Below are 18,479 nucleotides of genomic sequence, written 5' to 3'. Positions count from 1 at the left end.
CAACCTTACCACTTATTTCATTTTGGGGTAAGAAAAATATAATTCATTCCTCTAAGCAATTTAAGCTGAAAAAACAACAAAAAAAAGCCATTGTCATTTTTCTTTCATTTACTTCTTAATGTTAGATGGAGGAAGAGGGGGGAAAACAGAAAGACAGATAGTCAGAAACATCAATGTGTTTCTGTATATGCCTAGACCCAGATCCAAACATATGACATTAGTGTATGGGTGTGAGGCTCTATTTACTCAGCTCTCTGGTAATAGCAAGCCATTGTCTTTAGGGGAAAATAATTACTAAAGAAACCTGAGGTAATTAAAAAGGAAAATAATAATCTAGGCTGCTGTTGTTACAACACCAGAAGACTGTTCTTTTCTCTTGACATTCAGGGGCATAAACAGTATTTCTGATTGTTTACCATGGTGTGACTTCTTTCCTAACATGCACTTTTTTTCTGTGCTGTTCAGCAGTCCAGACTGGGAGACCTCCTAAGCTTTGCACATCAGAATTCATCTGAGCCTGGGTCACCACTTACAAGCCAGGTTCTTTTGGTAACACATAACCTCCCAGGCCTTTGTTTCAGCACTTGAGAATTTTCTCAGTTTTATAGCTGATAACATGCATTGCTGAAGAAGTGAGACTTATGTCTCAGCTCTGCCTTTCGAGAAACGGATATACTGAACGTCGCCTCGATCAATGACACCTGGGAACAAGACATTGCCCTACCATATCCAATGCTTTTCACAATTTATAATTATTTTATTTATGTATAATTTTCTTCCTTTGTTTGCAGCATGACAGTCTATTATTCTTAGAGACAGAAAGTTATTCTGTCTCTTTCACTATAGGCAACCAGTGTCGAGCACAGTGCCTGGCACATAATAGAAATACAATAATTGTTTAATGAATGAAAGTATAAATAGTAATTTGCATGCATACACAAGTATCCACAAATGATAGACACTGTGGACAGAGAGAGATATGCTCATGTGCAATGCATACCTATGCACACAGAAGTATGCACACCCAATGTACCTTAGAATGTGTAGATAGAGAAATATAATAGGTACTCTAATAATATGGATAGATAATGTCATAATATTAACAGTAGATAGCTCTGTATGAAAATTTGTTGTTTCCTTTACTTATAATTTTTTTTGCACTTGCAGTAAGAATAGAGTTTTTATAATAAAAATGTAGTTAGGCCCTGGCCGCTTGGCTCAGCGGTAGAATGTCAGCCTGGCGTGCGGGGGAACTGGGTTTGATTCCTGGCCAGGGCACTTTGGAGAAGAACCCATTTGCTTTTCCACCCCCCCTCCATCCTCTCTGTCTCTCTCTTCCCCTCCTGCAGCCAAGGTTCCATTGGAGTATATATGGCCTGGGCGCAAGTGATGGCTCCTTGGCCTCTACCCCAGGTGCTAGAGTGGCTCTGGTCATGGCAGAGCAAACCCGGGAGAGGCAGAGCATTGCCCCCTGGTGAGCAGAGCATCGGCCCTGGTGGGCTTGCCGGGTGGATCCCGGTTGGGGGTATGCGGGAGGCTGTCTGACTGTCTCTCTCCGTTTCCAGCTTCATAAAAATACAAAAAATATATAATAAAATAAAATAAAAATGTAGTTAAATTGAATATACTTGTCAAATCAAAGCACATCCTATTTTACAATACATTAAGAAGATTTAAATAAAGGAGTTCAAAAGACAGAAGTAAAAGTAGTAGAATGGGAAGACATTGAGTGCAGCAACTACTCATGTAGTTCCTAGCACAGTCCCTGGTATATGATGGGGACATTGACAGATCTTATGAAAGCATTGCTGGAAGGAAAGAAAAAAAAAAAGATTAACCGATAAATTTTCAGAAATCAAATCACTAAGAATACACAAAAGATTTACAGAAATGGCAATTTGGAATCAACATTTTTAGACAATCCTCACTACCATTCCTAACCTTTGGATCTGTACTAAGGCGTGATTCCCAAGATGCACACATGGTTGGAGCAGAGAAGCACATGTAAGAGCAACCATTTTTGTATGTGCTATGCAGTAAGTTTCAGCCAACTTCAGAGGATTGAAATTATATCTGATATGTCTATTGCTTTCACTAGAGTTAACGTTGAAACAAGTAGCAAACAGTAACTAGAAATTCCTTATATTTGCAAGTTGTAAATTATCTTCTAATAGTCTTGGTTTTAACATTGATAGATTTTTGTATTTTTCCAGGAGAACTGCTCTGAACTGTTATGCCCAAGTTGAACACGAGGTGGCAGCAGAGAAGAGTATTTGGAAAACATTTTCCACAGGCAATACTGTATACTCTTACAAGCAAGTTTCAACTACCTCAAACCTTTGAAATCATATAAAGCATGTTTCTTGTTGTCATTACACGTATTATAGAAATCAGAACTAAAAACTAACTGACAAACACTTCCTTTTTTAAGTTAAGAAATTCAGTCCTAAATAACCCCCGCTCAAAATCAAAATTCAAGTTTCAAAATACTTTAAACTTAATGGAAAGAAAAACTACATAAGATAACCTATGGGAAAATGGTGTGATGAATATATTTTAGTGCAAAAAAACCTTAAAATAAAAAGCCTTTCCACTAATACTATGAAACAGGATACTAAACAAAATCCAGAGAAAGTAAAAGAAAAAACTTGTCACAGCCTGAGCAGGTGGTGGCGCATTTGATAGAGCATTTGACTGGAATGCGAAGGACCCAGATTTGAAATCCCAAGGTTGCCAGCTTGAGTGTGGGATTATCTGGTTTGAGCAAAGCTCACCAGCTTTAGCCCAATGGGCACACTACTTGAGCAAGAGGTCACTCGGTAGCTGTAGTTCCCTGGTCAAGGCACAATGAGAAAGCAGTCAAGGAACAACTAAGTTGACACAACAAATAACTGATGATTGATCTCTGACCTGGCACATAATAAAAAAAACTCTTTACATTCCTGTCTGTGTGTCCCTATCTATCAGTCTCTCTGACTCTCTCCCTGTCTCTGTAAAAAAAAATAAATAAAGAAAGAAAGAAAGAAATCAAATGTTCACAGAGACATTCGGCGGGTGTATATCATATTACCCCTCGTTTAAGACTCATCTTTTTGGAAAAATGTGCGGTTTGAAAACAGGGGGCGTCTTATACAGTGGTTGTAGTATTTTTTACTTGCATTTCCTGTTTCTTTGCATTTGTTATCATTTCCTCAAATTATGTGCACAAAAATGAAGGTGTGTCTTTTACAGGGAGACAGGTTATGCATGGGGAAATATGGTACTTTCCAACCCTACTACCTATTTTTAATTGTGGTGAGATTTTAAAAAACATAATTCATTACTCTATGCAATATAAGCTGCAAAAACAACAAAAAGAGCCATTGTCATTCTTTCTTTTATTTAATTATTAATGGTAGAGGAAGGAAGTGTGGGGGGGAAACAGACAGATAGTCAGAAACATCAATCTGTTTCTCTATGTGCCTTGAAACAGGACAAAGCCTATGACATTATTATATGGGTGAGATGCTCTAACTACTGAACTCTCTGGTATAAGCAAACCATTCTCTCTAGGGGGACAAAATTACTAGAGAAAACCTGAGGAAATTAAAAAATGAAATAATAATCTAGTTTGCTGAGGTGACAGCAACAGAAGAATTTTATATGCTCTTGATAGTCAAGGGGATAAACAGTGATAAACAGTATTTCTGATTGTAGAGCACACATGATACCTTTACTAACATGCAATTTTTTTGTGCCGTGGCAGCAGTCCAGACTGAGAAACTTCCTAAGCTTTGGATTTCAGAATTTATCTGAGCCTGGGTCAGCACTTACAAGTTAGGTTCTTTTGGTCACAGAACACCTCCCAGGTTCATTGTTTCATCACTTGTAAATTTTCTGTTTTATAGCTGAGATCATGCATTCCTGAAGAACCAAGACTTATGTCTCAGGTCTTCCTTCTGAGAAACTGATATACTTATCCTTGCCACAATCAATCACAACTGGGACCATAGGTATTGCACTACCAAATCCAGTGTTTGTCACCACTTTAATTTTTTATGTATATTTTTCTTCCTCTGTCTACTCTATGACAGTGTAATATGCATAAAGTCAGAAAGTGAGTCTGTCTCTTTCACTATAGGCAAACAGAGTCGAGCACAGTGCCTGACATATAAAAAAATACAATAAGTTTTTACTGAAAAAGTGAACAGTCATTTGCATACATACACAGATATCCACAAAGGACAGACACTATTGAAACAGAGAGGAATGCTCATGTGCAATGTACATCTATGCAGACTTTGGGTACATGCACCCAATGTACATGAGTACACATACATAGAGAAATGTAAATGGTACACAAAGAATATAAAAAGAAAATGGCATAAAGTTAATAACTGATATCTACGTATGAAAATGTTTTGTTTTGTTTTTCTTATTATTTTTTATACTTCTGCAATAAGAATACGATTTATATAATAAAATCTGTTTAAATTCAATATACATGACAAATCAAAGCACATCATATTTTAGAATACATTTAGTAGAGTTAAATGACAGTAGTTAAAAAGACAGATGTAAAAATAGTAGTACGGGAAGTTACTGAGTGCAGGGAAATGAGTTCTTAGCACAGTGCCTGGTATATAATGGGCACTTTCAAAGGATTTATGAAAGCATGGCTAAAAGGAAAAAAGAAAAACAAAATGAAATGGTAGATTCCCAAAAAACAAACCACAAAGGATACATAAAATCTTTACAGAAACTGCAAATTAGAATCAAAGTTTGTAGACAACGCTGTGTACCAAAATATTCCTTTGCACCAGTAATGAGGCGTGAATCCCAAGATGCACACGAGGTGTCAGCAGAGAAGCACATGAAACAGAAACCATTATTGTATGTGTTATGGAGCAAGTTCCAGCCAACTTCAGAGTATTGAAAGGATACCAATTATATCTCTTTCTTTCACTACAATTAACATTGAAAGAAGTAGTAAGCAGTAACTAGAATTTACTTATATTTACAAGTTATAAAAGTATCTTTTATATAGCCTTGTATTAAACATTGATAGACAATGCACAACACACAACAGATGTATTTTTCCAGGTGAAATGCTCTGAGCTGTTATTCCAAAGGTGCACACGAGGTGGAGGCAGGAAAGCGCACTTGGCAAACATTTACCACAGATAGTCCTGTATGTACTTTCAAGCAATTTTCAACTCCCTCTAACCTTAGAAATGATATAAAGCATGTTTCTTGTTGTCATTACACTTAATATAGTAAACAGTAATAGATATTAACTAAAAATCCCTATTTTGACGGTAAGGAAATAATTCCTAAATAACCCCAACCCTAAAAATCACAATTCAAGTTGCAAAATACCTCAAAATTATTGGAAATAAAAACTACATAAGGAAACCTATTGAAAAAATGTAGTGATGAATATATTTTAAGGCAAGAAAACCTTAATATACACAGCCTTTATACCTATATTAAGAACCAGGATACTAAATGAAATCCAGAGAAAGTAAAAAAAAAATGTTCACAGACTGAACAGGCGATGATTCAGGGATTAAAGTATTTACCTGAAATGCGCAGGGCCCAAGTTTGAGCTCCCAAGGGTGACAGCTTGAGCGAGGGCTCCTGTGGTTTGAAAAAAGCTCACCATCTTGAGCCCAAAATCTCTGGACCAGCTGTAGCACCCTGGTCAAGGCACATATGAGACAGGAGTCAATGATAACCTCAGGGGTCACAAAGAAAAACTGATCAATGATCTGTGTCCCAGCACATTATAAACACTTTCTCCATTTCTGTCTGTCCCTATCTATCCTCTCTCTGACTCTCTCCATGTCCTGTAAAAAAAAAAAGAAAAAGAAATGAAATCTTCACAGAGACATTTGGAGAGTGTATACCATATTTCCCCATGTATAAGACTCATATGTTTTGAAAAATGTGGGGTTAGAAATCTTGGTGTGTCTTATAAAGTGGTTGTAGAATTTTTTTACTTGGATTTCCAATTTATTGGCATTTGTTATCATTTTCGTACAATTTGTGCCCCAAAATTAAGGTGCGTCTTACACAGGGAGGCTTCTTCTACATGGGGAAATATGGTACTTTACAACCTTACCATTTATTTTTTATTGGAGTGAGATTTTGTAAAACATAATTCAATATTCAATGTAATTTAAGCTGCAAAAACAACAACAAAAAAGCCATTGTCATTTCTTCTTTTATTTATTTATTTATTTTAGAGGCAAGGTGAAGGGGGAAAAAGACAGAGAGATACTCAGAAACATCAATCTGTTTCTGTATATGCCTTGACCCAGGAGCAAACCTATGACATTAGAGTATGGGTGTTTTGCTTTAACTACTGAGCTATCTGGTGAGAGCACGCTATTGTCTTTTGGGGAAAAAACTTACTAGAGAAAACCAGAGGTAATTACATAATAAAATGATAAACTAGTCTGCTGTGGTGACAACACCAGAAAACTTTCTTTGATCTTGACATTCAGGGGCATAATCAGTATTTCTAATTGCTTAGCACAAAGTACCTCTTTCCGAACATGCACTTCCACTTGTGCCATGGCAGCAGTCCAGACTGAGAGACCTCTTAAGCTTTGGGCATCAAATTTATCTGAGCATTGGTCACCACATATAAGCTAAGTTCTTTTGCTCACAGAACACCTCCCAGGGTCTTTGTTCCATAACTTCTATATTTTATCAGCTTTATATCTGAGAACACGCATTGTTGAAAAACCGAGCTAAGCTCTGCCTTCTGAGAAACTGATATACTGAAACTTGCCTCAATAAATCATAATTGACACCAAAGATATTGCACTACCAAATTCAGTGCTCGTTAATTTACGATTATTTTATTTAAATATATATATATATATTTTTCAGTTTACGTCATGACAGTGAAGTATTTATAAAAACATAAAGTGAGTCTGACATATTCACTATACGCAATCAATGTCGAGCATAGTGCCTGGCACAAAATAGAAATACAATAAATGTTTCATGAATGAATGAATACATATTCATTTGCATACATACAGACATACCCAAAAATAACAGACACTGTGAACACAGAGAGATATGCTCATGTGCAATGCACATCTATGCACACAGATGTACACACACCCAATGTACCTGAGTATATATACATAGAGAAATATAAGAAGTACACAAAGAATAGGAAAAGAAATATCATAATATTAACAGTTGATATATCTGTATGAAAATTTGTTGTTGTTGTTTTAGAGATCATTTTTCTTGCAATTCCTTAATAAGAATACATATTTTATAATAAAAAAGATATTGAAATTTAACATACTTTTCAAATCAAAGCGCATCCTATTTTACAATACACAAAGTTGATGTATATAAAAGAAGTTAAGCCCTGGCTGGTTGGCACAGTGGTAGAGTGTTGGCCTCGCGTGCAGACATCCCGGGTTTGATTCCCGGCCACGGCACACAGGAGAAGCGACCACCTGCTTCTCCACCTCTCCCCCTCTCCTTCCTCTCTGTCTCTCCCTTCCCCTCCCACAGCAGAGGCTCCATTGAAGCCAAGATAAACCAGGCGCTGGAGATGGCTCCTTGGCTTCTGCCCCAGGCGCAAGAGTGGCTCTGGTCGCAACAGGTCTATGACCAGGGGTTGCAGAGCATCGGCCCCTGGTGGGCAGATATCGCCCCCTGGTGGGCCTGCCGAGTGGATCTCGCTCGGGCGCATGCGGGAGTTGGTCTGACTGTCCCTCTAGTTTCCAGATTGAGAAAAATACAGAAAAAAAAAGAAGTTAAAAAGACAGAAGTTAAAAGCCTAGAAATGGAAGTCACTGAATGAATGTACATGAGTTCCTAGCACAGTGACTAGTATATGGTGGGCGCTTTCAAAGGCTTTATGAAAGCATGGCTGAAAGGACAAGAGAAAAACAAGATGAACCGAGAGATTTTCAGAAAACAAACCACTAAGAATACATAAAATCTTTACAGAAACTGCAAATTAGAATCAAAGTTTGTAGACAGTGCTGTCTACCAAAATATTCCTTTGCACCAGTAATGAGGCATGACTCCCAAGATGCACATGAGGTGTCCACAGAGAAGCACATGAAACAGAAACCATTATTATATGTGCTATGGAGCAAGTTCCAGCCAACTTCAGAGTATTGAAATGATATCAAGTGTATCTCTTGCTTTCACTACAATTAACATTGAAAGAAGTAGCAAGCAGTAACTAGAATTTACTTATATTTACAAGTTATACAAGTTTGTTTTATATAGCCTTGTATTAAACATTGATAGATAACGCACAACACCCAACCGATGTATTTTTCCAGGTGAACTGCTCTGAGCAGTTATTCCAAAGGTGCACACGAGGTAGAGGCTGGGAAGCGCACTTGGCAAACATTTACCACAGATAGTCCTGTATGTTCTTTCAAGCAAGTTTCAACTACCTCTAACCTTATAAATGATATAAAGCATGTTTCTTGTTGTCGTTAAAATTAATGTAGTAAACAGTAATAGAAATTAACTAAAAATCCCTATTTTGACAGTATGGAAATTATTCCTAAATAACCTCAACCCTAAAAATCACTATTCAAGTTGCAAAATACCTCAAAATTATTGAAAATAAAAACTACATAAGAAAACTTATTGAAAAAAGTATTGATGAATATATTTTATGGCAAGAAAACCTTAATATGCACAGCCTTTCTACCTATATTAAGAACCAGGATACTAAATGAAATCCAGAGAAAGTAAAAAAAAAATGTTCACAGACTAAACATGCGATGATGCACGGATTAAAGTCTTAAACTGGAATGTGCAGGACCCAGGTTTGAGCTCCCAAGGGCGACAACTTGAGCAAGGGCTCCTGTGGTTTGAAAAAAGCTCACCATCTTGAGCCCAAGGTCACTGGACCAGCTGTAGCACCCTGGTCAAGGCACATATGAGACAGGAGTCAATGAAAACCTCAGGGTCACAAAGAAAAATTGATCATTGATCTGTGTCCTAGCACATTATAAACACTTTCTCCATTTCTGTCTGTCCCTATCTATCCTCTCTCTGACTCCTTCGTGTCCTGTAAAAAAAAAAGAAAAAGAAAAACGAAATGTTCACACAGACATTTGGAGATTGTATACCATATTTCCCCATGTATAAGGCTCATATCTTTTGAAAAATGTGGGGTTAGAAATCTTGGTGTGTCTTATACAGTGGTAGTAGAATTTTTTTACTTGCATTTCCAATTTATTGGCATTTGTTATCATTTTCGTACAATTTTTGCCCCAAAATTAGGGTGCGTCTTACACAGGGAGGCTTCTTATACATGGGGAAATATGGTACTTTAAAACCATACCATTCATTTCCTATTGGAGTGAGATTTTGTAAAACATAATTCATTCTTCAATGTAACTTGAGCTGTAAAATCAATAACAAAAAAGCCATTGTCATTTCTTCGTTTATTTATTTATTTATTCTAGAGGCAAGATAAAGGGGGAAAAAAGACAAACAGATACTCTGAAACATCAATCTGTTTCTGTATATGCCTTGACCCAGGAGCAAACCTATGACATTAGAGTATGGGTGTTTTGCTTTAACTACTGAGCTATCTGGTGAGAGCAGCTATTGTCTTTTGGGGAAAAAACTTACTAGAGAAAACCAAAGGTAATTCAATAATAAAATGATAAACTAGTCTGCTGTGGTGACAACACCAGAAAACTTTCTTTGCTCTTGACATTCAGGGGCATAATCAGTATTTCTAATTGCTTAGCACAAAGTGACCTCTTTCCTAACATGCACTTCCTCTTGTACCATGGCAGCAGTCCAGACTGAGAGACCTCTTAAGCTTTGGACATCAAATTTATCTGAGCATTGGTAACCACATATAAGCTAGGTTCTTTTGCTCACAGAACACCTCCCAGCGCCTTTGTTTCATAACTTCTATATTTTCTCAGTTTTATATCTGAGAACACACATTGCTGAAAACAATGTGTGTTCTGAGAAACACACCTAAGCTCTGCCTTCTGAGAAACTGATATACTGAAACTTGCCTCGATAAATCATAACTGACACGAAAGATATTGTACTACCAAATTCAGCACTCATTTAATTTACGATTATTTTATTTAAGTATATATAAATATATTTCTGTTTACACCATGACAATGTAGTATATATAAAGACATAAAGTGAGTCTGACATATTCACTACACGCAACCAATGTCAAGCATAGTGCCTAGCACATAATAGAAATACAATAAATGTTTCATGAATGAATGAATACATAGTCATTTGTATACATACAAAGATATCCACAAATAACAGACACTGTGAACACAGAGAGATATGCTCATGTGCAATGCACCTCTATGCACAATGATATACACACACCCAATGTACCTGAGTATATATACATAGAGAAATATAAGAAGTACACAAAGAATAGGTAAAGAAATGTCATAATATTAACAGTTATTATATCTGTATGAAAATTTGTTGTTGTTGTTTTAGAGATCATTTTTCATGCAATTCCTTAATAAGAATACATATTTTATAATAAAAAATATGTTGAAATTTAACATACTTTTCAAATCAAAGCGCATCCTATTTTAGAGTACACGAAGTTGATGTATATAAAAAAGGTAAGCCATGGCTGGTTGGCACAGTGGTAGAGCGTCTGCCTCGCGTGCAGACGTCCTGGGTTTGATTTTTGGCCACGTCACACAGGAGAAGCGACCACCTGATTCTCCAACTCTCCCCCTCTTCTTCCTCTCTATCTCTCAGTTCCCCTCCTGCAGCAGAGGCTCCATTAAATCCAAGATAACCCGGGCGCTAAAGATGGCTCCTTGGCTTCTGCCCCAGGCGCAAGAGTGGCTCTGGTCGCAACAGGTCTACAACCCGGGGTTGCAGAGCATCGGACCCTAGTGGTCAGAACATTGCCCTCTGGTGGGTTTGCCCAGTGGATCCCGGTAGGGCGCATGCGGGAGTCGGTCTGACTGTCACTCTAGTTTCCAGATTCAGAAAAATACAGAAAAAAAGAAGTTAAAAAGACAGAAGTTAAAAGCGTAGAAATGGAAGTCACTGAATAAATGTGCATGAGTTCCTAGCACAGTGCTTAATATATGATGGGCACTTTCAAAGGCTTTATCAATGCATGGCTAAAAGGAAAAGAGAAAAACAAGATGAACCGAGAGATTTTCAGAAAACAAACCACTAAGGATACATAAAATCTTTACAGAAACTGCAAATTAGAATCAAAGTTTGTAGACAACGCTGTCTACCAAAATATTCCTTTGCACCAGTAATGAGGCGTGATTCCCAAGATACACACGAGGTGTCAGCAGAGAAGCACATGAAACAGAAACCATTATTGTATGTGCTATGGAGCAAGTTCCAGCCACCTTCAGAGTTTTGAAAGAATACCAAGTAGATCTCTTACTTTCACTACAATTAACATTGAAAGAAGTAGCAAGCAGTAACTAGAATTTACTTATATTTACAAGTTATAAAAGTCTCTTTCATATAGCCTTGTATTAAACATTGATAGATAACGCACAACACCCAACAGATGTATTTTTCCAGGTGAATTGCTCTGAGCTGTTATTCCAAAGGTGCACATGAGTTGGAGGCAGGGAAGCGCACTTGACAAACATTTACCACAGATAGTCCTGTATGTTCTTTCAAGCAAGTTTCCACTATCTCTAACCTTAGAAATGATATAAAGCATGTTTATTGTTGTCATTACTTTTAATATAGTAAACAGTAATAGAAATTAACCAAAAATCCCTATGTTGATGGTAAGAAAATTATTCCTAAATAACCCCAACCCTAAAAATCACAATTCAAGTTGCAAAATACCTCAAAATTATTGGAAATAAAAACTACATAAGGAAACCTATTGAAAAAATGTAGTGATGAATATATTTTATGGCAAGAAAACCTTAATATACACAGTCTTTCTACCTATATTAAGAACCAGGATACTAAATGAAATCCAGAGAAAATAAAAAAACATGTTCACAGACTGAACAGGCAATGATGCAGGGATTAAAGTCTTTAACTGGAATACACAGGACCCACTTTTGATATCTCAATTGCGCCAGCTTGAGCAAGGGCTCCTGTAGTTTGAAAAAAGCTCACCATCTTGAGCCCAAGGTCGCTGGACCAGTTTTAGCACCCTGGTCAAGGCATATATGAAACAGGAGTCAATGAAAACCTCAGGGCTCACAAAGAAAAACTGATCATTGATCTGTATCCTAGCACATTATAAACACTTTCTCCATTTCTGTCTGTCCCCATCTATCTCTCCCTCTGACTCTCTCTCTGTCTCCGTAAAAAAAAAAGAAAAAACAAAATGTTCACAGAGACATTTGGAGAGTGTATACCATATTTCCCCATGTATAAGACTCATCTTTTTTGAAAAATGTGGGGTTAGAAAACTGGGTGCGTCTTAAACAGTGGTTGTAGTATTTTTTACTTTCATTTCCCATTTATTCGCATTTGTTATCATTTTCTTAAAATTTGTGCCCCAAAATTAAGGTTCGTCTTATACAAGGAGGCTTTTTATACATGGGGAATTATGGGACTTTAAGACCTTACCATTTATTTCCTCTTGGGGTGAGATTTTGAATAATATAATTCACTATTCTATGTAGTTTAAGCTGCAAAAGCAAAAACAAAAAGCCATTGTCATATTTTCTTTTATTTATTTATTCATCTTAGATGCAGGATAAAGTGGGGAAAATACAGACAAATAGTCAGAAACATCAATCTGTTACTATATGTGCCTTGACCCAGGAGCAAACCTATGACATTAATGTATGGGTGTGATGCTTTTACTACTGAGCTCTCTGGTGTGAGCAAGCCATTGTCTTTTTGGGAAAAATTTTCTAGAAAAAATCAGAGGTAATGAAAAATAAAATGATTATTTAGTCTGCCGTGGTGACAACACCAGAAGACTTTTCTTTGCTCTTGCAATTCAGGTGCATAATCAGTATTTCTAATTCTTTAGCAAAAAGTGACCCCTTTCCTAACATGCACTTTCTCTTGTGCTGTGGCAGCAGTCCAAACTGAGAGTCCTCCTAAGCCTTGGACATCAGAATTTATCTGAGCATTGGTTAACACATACAAGCTGGGTTCTTTTGCTCACAGAACACCTCCCAGGGTCTTTGTTTCATAACTTCTATATTTTCTCAGTTTAACATCTGTGAACATGCATTGCTGAAAAACCAAGACTTATGTCTGAGCTCTGCCTTCTGAGAAACTGATATACTAAAACTTTCCTCAATAAGTTATAACTAACACCAAAGATATTGCACTATCAAATTCAGTGCTTGTTTAATTTACGATTATTTTATTAATGTGTATATATATATATATTTTCTATGCCATGACTGTGTAGTATTCATAAAGAGAGAAAGTGCATCTGACTTATTCACTATAGGCAACCAATATCGAGCACAGTTCCTGACACATAATAAAAATGCAATAACTGTTTCTGAATGAATGAATATATAGTCATTTGCATACATATCCAAAAATAGCAGACACTCTGGACACAGAGAGATATGCTCATGTGCAATGCACATGTATGCACACAGATTTACACACACCCAATGTACCTGAGTATATACACATAGAGAAATAAAATAGGTAAACAAAGAATATGGAAAGAAAATGTCCTAATATTAACTGTAGTTATATCTGTATAAAAATATGTTGTTGTTGTATTTCAGATCATTTTTCGTGCACTACTGCAATAACAATACATTTTATATAATCAAAAAGTAATTAAAATTCAACATACTTGTCAAATCAAAGCCCATCTTATTTTACAATACACGAAGTAGATACATGTAAAAGAAGTTAAGCCCTGGCTGTTTGGCTTAGTGGTAGAGCATCGGCCTCGCGTGCAGAAGTCCCAGGTTTGATTCCTGGCCAGGGCACACAGGAGAAGCGCTCATTTGCTTCTCAACCCATCCCCCTCTCCTTCCTCTCTGTCTCTCTCTACCCTTCCCGCAGCCAAAAAACCATTGGAGCAAAGATGGCCCGGACACTAGGGATGGCTCCTTGCCTTCTTTGCAAGGCGCTAGAGTGGCACTGGTCACAACAGGTCTATGAACTGGGGGTGCAGAGCATCAAACCCTGGTGGGCAGAGCGTCAACCTTGTGGGGCGTACCGAGAGTATTTCTTTTGTGCGCATGTGGGAAGTTTGTCTGACTGTCTCTCTCTATTTCTAGCTTCAGAAAGATACAAAAAAAAAGAATTTAAAAGAGAAGATAAAAGCATAGAAATGGAAGTCATTGAGTGCAGAGACATGAGTTCCTAGCACAGTGCCTGGTATATGATGGGCACTTACAAAGGCTTTATGAAAGTATGGCTGGAAGGAAAGAAAAAAATAAGATGAACCGAGAGATTTTCAGAAAACAAACCACTAAGGATATATAAAATCTTTAAAGAAAAGGCAAATTGGAATCAAAGTTTATAGACAATGCTCTCTACCAAACTATTCCTTTGGAACTGTACTGAGGCGTGATTTTCAAAATGAACACGAGTTGACAGCAGAGAAGCACATGTAACAGAGACCATTATTGTATGTGCTATAGAGCAAGTTCCAGCCAACTTCAGAGGATTGAAATGATACCAAGTATATCTCTTGCTTTCACTGCAATTAATGTTGAAAGAAGTAGGAAGCACTAATTAGAAATTTTTTATATTTACAAGTTTTACAAGTTTCTTTTAGATAGACTTGGATTCAACATTGATAGATAACACACAGCTGCCAACTGATGTATTTTTCTAGGTGAACTGATCTGAGCTGTTATTCCCAAGGTGCACATGAGGTGGTAGCAGGGAATCGCACTTGGACAACATTTACCACAGATAATCCTGTATGTTCTTTAAAGCAAGTTTCAACTACACCTAACCTTAGAAATGATATAAAGCATGTTTCTTGTTGTCATTACACTTAATATATAGTAAACAGTAATAGAAAATACATAAAAATCACTTTTTCGAAGGTATGGAAATTCACTCCTAGATAACACCCTCCTCAAAATCATAATTCAAGTTGTAAAACACTTTAAATTAATGGAAATATAAACTACAAAAGGAAACCTATGGAAAAAGGTAGTGATTAATATATTTTAGGACAAGAAAACATTAAAATACTCAGCTTTTCCACCCATATTAAGAACCAGGATACTAAATAAATTCCAGAGATAGTAAAAGAAAAGAAATATTCACAGCCTGAGCAGGCGATGGCCAGTGGTTAGAGCATTCGACTGGAATGCGGGGAACCCAGGTTTGAGATCCAAAGGGCGCCAGCTTGACCATGGGCTCATATGATTTGAGCAAAGCTCACCAGCTTAAGCCCATGGTCACTGTCTCAAGCAATCGGTCACTCGATCAGTTCTAGCTCCCTGGTCAAGTCACATTTGAGACAGGAGTCAATGAACATGTAAGGGGTCACAACAAAAAACTGATAATTGATCTGTGACATGGCACATAATAAAAATTCTCTCCATTTTTGTCTGTCTGTCCATATTTATTTCTATATCTGACTCTCTCCTGTCTCCGAAAAAAATTGAAAGGAAAAAAAGAAATGTTCACATTGACAATTGGAGGGCATATATCATATTTCTCCATGTATAAGACTCACCTTTTTTGAAAAAATGTGGGGTTAGAAAACTGCATGCATATTATACAGTGGTTGTAGTATTTTTTACTTGCAGTTTCCATTTATTCACATTTGTTATAATTTTCTCAAAATTTGGGCCCCAAAATTATGGTGTGCCTTATACAGGGAGGCTTCTTACACATAAGGAAATATGGTACTTTACAACATTATCTTTTATTTCCTCTTGGGGTGAGATTTTGAAAAACAAAATTCAATCTTCAATGTAATTTAAGCTGCAGAAACAACAACAAAAAAGCCATTGTCATTTTTTAAATTTATTTATTTATGTTAGATGCAGGATAAAGGGGGAAAAATACAGACAGATATTCAGAAAATCAATTTGTTTCTGTATGTGCCTTGACCCAAAAGCAAACCTATGACATAAGTGTATGGGTTTGATGCTTTCACTACTGAGGTCTCTGGTGAGAGCAAGCCATTTTCTTTTGGGAAAAAAATTTTCTAGAAAAAACCAGAGGTAATTAAAAATAAAATGATAATCTAGTCTGCTGTGATGACAATACCAGAAGACTTTTTTTTGCTCTTTAAATTCAGGTGCATAATCACTATTTCCAATTCTTTAGCACAAAGTGACCCCTTAACTAACATGCACTTTCTCGTGTGCTGTGACAGCAGTCCAGACTGAGAGACTCCCTAACCTTGAACATCAGAATTTATCTGAGCATTGGTCACCACATACAAGCTAGGTTCTTTTGCTCAGAGAACACCTCCCAGGGTCTTTGTTTTATAACTTCCATATTTTCTCAGTTTTATATCTGTGAACACCCATTGCTGAAAAACCGAGACTTAAGTTTCAACTCTGTCTTCTGAGAAAATTATATACTGAACCTCGCCACAATAATCATAACTGACACCAAAGATATTGCACTAATAAATTCAGTGCTTGATAAACTTACAATAATTTTATTTATGTATAATTTTTTCTTCCTGTAACCTCATGACAGTGTAGTATTCATAAAGACAAAAAGTGAGTCTGTCTCATTCAGTATAGGCAAACAATGTCCAGCACAGTGCCTGGCACATAATATAAATACAATAATTTTTTATGAATGAATGAATATATATTCATTTGCATATGTACACAGATATGCACCAATGACAGACACTGTGGACACAGATAGATATGCTCATGTGCAATGCACATCTATGCACACAGATGTACACACACACCAATGTACTTGAGTATATATACATACAGAAATATAATACATACACAAAGAATATGGAAATAAAATGTCCTAATATTAACAGTAGACATATCTATATGAATATTTGTTTTTGTTGTTTTAGAGATCATTTTTCTTGCACTTCTGCTAAAAGAATACTTTTTTTATAACAATAAACTGTTAAATTCAACATACATATAAAATCAAAGCACATCCTATTTTACAATACACGAAGTTGATTTATGTAAAAGATGTTCAAAAGACAGAAGTTAAAAGAGGAGAATGTGAAGAATTTGAGTGCAGGGACAAGAGTTCCTAGCACAGTGCCTGGTATATGATGGGCACTTTCAAAGGCTTTAAGAAAGCATGGCTGGAAGTAAAGAAGGAAAATAATTTGAACCGAGAGATTTTTAGAAAACAAACCACCAATGATACACAAAACCTTTACAGAAATGGCAAATTGGAATCAACGTTTATTGAAAATGCTCTGTACCAAACTATTCCTTTGGACCTGTACTGAGGATTGATTCCCAAGATGCATACGAAGTGACAGCAGAGAATCCCATGTAACAGAGACCATTATTGTATGTGCTATGGAGCAAGTTCCCGCCAAAATCAGAGGATTGAAATGATACCAAGAATAATTCGTGCTTTCACTACAATTAATGTTGAAAGAAGTAGTAGCTGTAACGAGAAATTTGTTATATTTACAAGTTATAAATCTTTCTTATAGATAGCCTTGGAGTCAATATTGATAGATAACGCACAACACCCAACTGATGTATTTATCCAGATGAACTGATCTGAGCTGTTTTCCCAAGGTGCACATGAGGTGGCAGCAGGGAAGCGCACTTGGAAAACATTTACCACAGATAATCCTGCATGTTATTTCAAGCAAGTTTCTACTACCTCTAACCTTAGAAATGATATAAAGCATGTTTCTTGTTGTCCTCACACTTAAATAGTAAACAGTAATACAAATTAACTAAAAATCCTTTTTTTGAAGGTAAGAAAATTAACTCCTAAATAAACTCTTTCATCTCAAAATCACAATTCAAGTTGCAAAATACCTTAAAATTAATGGAAAATAATACTACATAAGGAAACCTATGCCTATGGAAAAATGTAGAGATGAATCTATTTTATGGCAAGAAAACCTTAAAACACAAAGCATTTCCACCCGTACTAAGAACCAGGATACTAAATAAAATCCAGAGAAAGTAAAAGAAAAAATGTTCACAGCCTAAGCAGGCGATGGTTCAGTGGTTAGAGCAAGTGACTGGAATGCAGTGGACTCAGGTTTGGGATCCCAATTTTGCCATATTGAGAGTGGTCTCATGTGGTTGGACCAAAGCTAACAATTTTGAGCCCAAGGTCGCTGTCTAGAGCAAGCGGTCACTCTATGAGATATAGCACCCTGGTTAAGGCACATATGAGACAGGAGTCAATGAACAAGTAAGAGTTCACAACAAAAAACTGAAGAGTGATCTGTGACCTGGCACATAATAAGAACACTCTCTTTCTGTCTGTCCCTATCTATCCCTCTCTCTGATTCTCTTCCTGTCTCTGGGAAAAAAAAGAAAAAAATAAATGTTCACAGAGATATTTGTTGGTTATGTATCATATTTTCCCATGTATAAGAT

At 36.5% G+C, this 18,479-nt stretch overlaps 1 non-coding gene across 1 annotated transcript; it reads left to right on the top strand.

Moving 5' to 3' along the window:
- The first annotated feature begins 13,843 nt into the window (after positions 1 to 13,843).
- TRNAA-CGC (transfer RNA alanine (anticodon CGC)) lies at positions 13,844 to 13,919 on the top strand. The gene has a single exon. It is a non-coding gene; the product is annotated as a tRNA-Ala (tRNA).
- The last annotated feature ends 4,560 nt before the right edge of the window (positions 13,920 to 18,479 follow it).

This window comes from Saccopteryx leptura, unplaced genomic scaffold (assembly GCF_036850995.1).
Source record: "Saccopteryx leptura isolate mSacLep1 unplaced genomic scaffold, mSacLep1_pri_phased_curated manual_scaffold_82, whole genome shotgun sequence".
Classification (NCBI taxonomy): domain Eukaryota; kingdom Metazoa; phylum Chordata; class Mammalia; order Chiroptera; family Emballonuridae; genus Saccopteryx; species Saccopteryx leptura.
The sequence above is the reverse complement of the archived record's forward strand: the minus strand, read 5'-3'. Positions and strand labels throughout refer to the sequence as shown.